Genomic DNA, 5,045 nt, shown 5'->3' on the forward strand with positions numbered 1-5,045 from the left:
CATGAAATGGAAGTGGTTGGAGGTTTCAAGTCAAACATGCAGAATGCTGTCTAGAATCAGTTAAAAAAACAAGATGCTGTCTAAAATCTGTTAAACTGAATGCAGTTGATAACTATGGCTCAGCTTATAATTGTTCATTAATGTGATATGCTGCATGGCTGATATTTTTTCAGTTAAACATTTACGTTTGGGTATAGTACGACACCGTCTGAAACCTTATAGCCATTAATTATTTTAATGTAAAGACTAAAATGTATGTAAAATCCATGAGCTAATCTGTTTGATTAGAAAATAACATTTCTATTTTTGGTAACGTATCAAATTACTTATATATAAATGGTAAATGGTGCATTTATATTGTAGCACCTTTCTCCAATGAGCTTTATGATGGAAAAAACAGAACACCACATTAAATATGTGAATATTTAAATATTTGTATGTTTCGACCTGCCATCTCTTGCTTCGACTTTAAATATGACCTAAAATATTATTTCAGCGTGAAAGTCCTGGTGGTGTAAAGGTAAAGCACAGGACTTGAAAGCATAAGGTTGGGGGTTTGAATCCAGGCTATAGCAGCTTCAACTTTTTTGTCAATAAGAAGAGTCTTTCTACCACCTGGGTGGTAGAGGAGGGGCTTAAAATGTAAATAAAATTAAAACAAATATTTTATTTGTTTGCCCTTTCTTCTCTGCCTCCTTTTGTCTCCACTTTGCCCCTCCTTTTCTGCCTTCTTTCATCTCCGCCCATTTTGAGACGTTGCTTTCAGAATCTCGTTAGTGTTGGACATCTTACATTCTGATGTTTACTGTCTTTCACCATCTTTCGGGGGTCTGCCAATTTTCTGGCTTTTTCTTTCACCATCTTTCGGGATTTTCCTTCACACAAGTTGCTCTTTTTCCATCTTTCGGGTTGGGTTTTTGCTTCATACGATCTTCCCTTTTACCATCTTTCGGGTTTTCCTTTTCACAATTTCCCCTTGTTTCATCTTTTGGTGTTTTTCCTTGAACCCCCAGCAAGCACGGTCAGGACCTGGACCAATCAGTGACGTCTCGATTGGGGCCAGATCAAGTCAAACCATGACTAGTCAGATCTGGCCTAGAATATCACCTGATTTCAACCAACAAAAATCCTGCCCACGAAAACGGACGTCCTGGATTAATCAGAGAGGGTCCGATCGAGGCTAGATAAATATCATAACTAGTCAGATATGTCCCAGAATATAACCTTATATGCTCATATTTCAACTAACATTACAAACAATAACAATACTCCTATAGTCCATATGACGTCCTGGTAATGACGTCAAGATCATCCCCATATGGGCTGTGATCTGGCCTAGTTCTGAACGTCACCGGAGTCACCGGAGGACGTTATCATAACGTCACCATGACGTAATTTGGCTTGCAGGGCCATCTTTCGGTTTTTTCCTTCACCATTGGTGAGGTTTGAACTCGCAGTCTTTGAACTCTGAGGCGATTATCTTAACCACTGCCCCACTGTGGTTCTTACTTGAACTGTTCTCTTGCAAGCTGTTAAGTGAAAGATTAGAGGTAAAGGTACAAGAGCCAGGTAAAACTTTAGAAAATCCCTTTGCTGGGTTTGAACCAGGAACCTCCTGCTTGTCAGCACTGTATCTCCTCCACTGCACCACCATGGCTTATACAAAAACTGTTCTCTTACACAGTTTCAAGTGAAGACCACCTTAACCACTACTCCACAAAGACTTGTACAGTTTTTGTTCTCTTGCACATTTTCAGTAAAATATTTGATAAAGGTGCAAGAATAAGATAAAAGTTAGAAGGAATCCTTTGCTGGAGCTGGGTTTGAATCAGGAACCTCCTGCTTGTCAGCACTGTATCTCCTCCACTGTACCACCATGGCTTATACAAAAAACTGTTCTCTTACACAATTTCAAGTGAAGATTAGTTAAAGGTATAAGAGTTGGTTAAAAATTTGCCAGGTTTGAACTTGTAACCTTCTGGCCACATGGTCTTCACCTTAACCACTACTCCACAAAGGCTTGTGCTGTTTTTGTTCTCTTGCACATTTTCAGTAAAAGATTTGATAAAGGTGCAAGAATAACAAGTTAGAAGGAATCCTTTGCTGGAGTCAAACCGGAACCCTATGGGTTGCCAGTCAGGGATCTTACCACTGCACCACTAGAATTATTAATGTGTTTTCTTTCAAGGTTACATAATGTTAAAATAACTAGATAAAAGATGGAGAAAATTCCATGCTGGTTTTGAACCCTTATTCTTCCACACACAATGGTGCAGCTTAACCACTAGTCTACTGAATTTGACATGTGGTCTGTTCAATTTTGCAGTTTTTAATGAAAGATTAAGTTACTAGAGCCAGGCAAAACATGGGAAATGTTCTTGCTGGTTTCAAATCAAGAACAAGCCCTGTATCTTAACCACTGCATCACAAATCCAGTTAAAAAGAGGAAATAAAGAAAGACAAAATAAACAACAAATGGATATGCTTGTGGTAATGCTGGTTCACAACTTGAAAAATACACCTATTGTACATGCTCAATGGATTTGAACCCAGGACCACTAACATATGAGACTTGTATCTCAACCACTACTCCACCATGGATTCTGATTATGTGGTTCTCTTTTATATTGTTCACTAAAATATTAGATAAAGGTAAGCGAAAAAATACACCTAGTGGTTTTGAACCAAAAACCTTCAGATGGTATGATCAGGTAAAATTAAACAATAGTTCCCTGCTCAGATTGAACCAACAACCTCATGGTAACAAGGCCCATTTCATAACCACTACTCCATCAAGGTTAATACTTTGTGGTTTCTCTTGCATGTTTTTCACTAAGAGATTAGTCAAAGGTGCAGGAGTAATGTAAAAGATGCAGATATCTATGCTGGGTTTGAACCAATGACTTTAAAGTTTTGCAAATTATGTCTTTACCATGGCACCAACTGTAGTTTGTACTTATATTGTTCTCTTGTGTGTTCTTCAGTGTAAGATTAGATAAATGTGAAAGATCCAGGTAAAGTTAAAGAATAGTCATTACTGGTTTTAAACTCAGAACCTTCTATACTTAAGAACTGCATCTGAACCACTATACCATTGTAGTTAATACTTTACTGGGTCTATTTGGATATCTTAATGCAAGACTGGGTTACTAGAGCCAGGTAAAACTTGGGAAAACGTTCTTGCTAGTTTCAAACCAAAACAACAACAAAAGATTTGAAATTCATGTCCCCTTTAAAGGAGAGAAAAATCAAACCATCAGTGTTAATTGCTCTGATGCAAAGGCGCTAGGGTTCGAACTCATGACCTTCTGATATGGAGTCAAGAGCTTTTCCAACAGCTACCATAACTCAGAATATTTGAGTGCCCAATACATTCATAAAGACATTTTGCATCAACAATGTATATGTTTGCATAGAAAAATTCCAAAGTAGTGCATCATTGAGCTATGGGAAGACTGGGGTTTGAACATGGCACCTCTGAGCCAAAGAACTAATCATTAGACCGCTATCGGCTATACCACTGCTCAGGCACTTTCAACATATGTCTCTTATTTAACATTTACTTTCTTTTTTCAAGGCTAGAATAATAGAAATAGGAGGGGGAAAAAAACACTTCAAAACACTAAGAGAGTTGTGCCCTGAGTTTCTGACAGGTAGTAAAGTGGTATCAGGCTGGATTAACCATTGGGCCGGTGGGGCCAGGGGCCCTCGCAGGGGTAAATCCATCCGTGTTTAAGAGCTGGAGAGACTGGGAGACCCAGCTGTTACTGAACAAACACTGTTATGTATGTCACCACGTGCGTGCATCACTGTGGTGTGCAACTGTGCATCACAGTGGTTCACATCAGTTCTCTTGCAACGAAAGAATAGAGACTGTCTCCCTATTCGCTTCATAATTGATTTTAAGATTTTATTGCTTGTTTTTAACGACCACTGAATGGTTTGGCACCTCAGTATCTCTGGGAACTCAGAGAGGTTTATAGAGGTTTATATTTATTAAGATAAGAACAGAATTAGTTTCAGGTTTTCATCTCAGAAGATTTGTTCCAAGTATAGCAATATCAACATTAAAGCCCATATATAACACCTCCATCACATGGATAATAGATGTTATGCAGAATATCACAGGGGAGAAAATCAGGAGCACTCTCAATGGCCCCATAGGGAGATTCCATAATACATGGAGATCCATTTATAGACTTTGTCAACAACCTGCCTGGGCTTGAACCATAAACATAATGTACCAGCTCCAAGGGTCTGTCCTCTTTTAACATATCGCACAAAGTCTTATTATTGTAATAATGTAGTTTTGTGTCTGCTGTGTTTGTGTGTGTAATGTTAGTTGTATTGTTTTGTCTTGTCTGTAATGTGATTTATGTCAATAAAGAGAGAGAAAAAAAGAAAAAAGCACACATACACAATATGTATACAAGAACATTGAAAAAGTCATAATCAGAATTGTTTAGAGCATATTACCATAATAAAATCAGAATTATCATGAGTTCTTCTATTTCAGTCAAGTAGGTGGAGGGAGCTCTACCCTAAGCTAGCAGCCTAGCAGTTAGGGTTAGGGTTTAGGCTCAAATACTGACAAATCAAATTCCGACGTGTATCAGTCAGCTTGCCGAGGCATACACATGGAAATGACACATTTAGCATTTTTAGGTCACACACTTAAAGCTTAGAAAATGCCCCTGGAAACATCCCAGCATGCTTTGCATAGCAGGTAATCAACTTATTTGACCACTCAAGGGAAAGGGGTGGAGTCAACTACTCAGCTCTATCCACGAGTTTCCAACGCCCCATAGTGCATTGTGCAGACGTCTGTACCGAGCTTCCGGCGCCGATTTACAAGCTCACAACGGGTTGCATCTGCGACGCGACGTGAGCTTGTATGTCTGCTGTTAAACCCGGAAGTTTGGTCCCGATAGTCTCCAGTAAACTCCCGTGGAAACTTGTGGATAAAAAGTACTTAATAAAATTGAGTTGGATTCAAACAATATTCTCAGAATGATTTCAGCTTTAAAAACTACTCGATAAAACTG

Source organism: Nannobrachium achirus (genome assembly GCF_963921795.1).
Source record: "Nannobrachium achirus genome assembly, chromosome: 10".
NCBI classification, from domain to species: Eukaryota; Metazoa; Chordata; class Actinopteri; order Myctophiformes; family Myctophidae; genus Nannobrachium; species Nannobrachium achirus.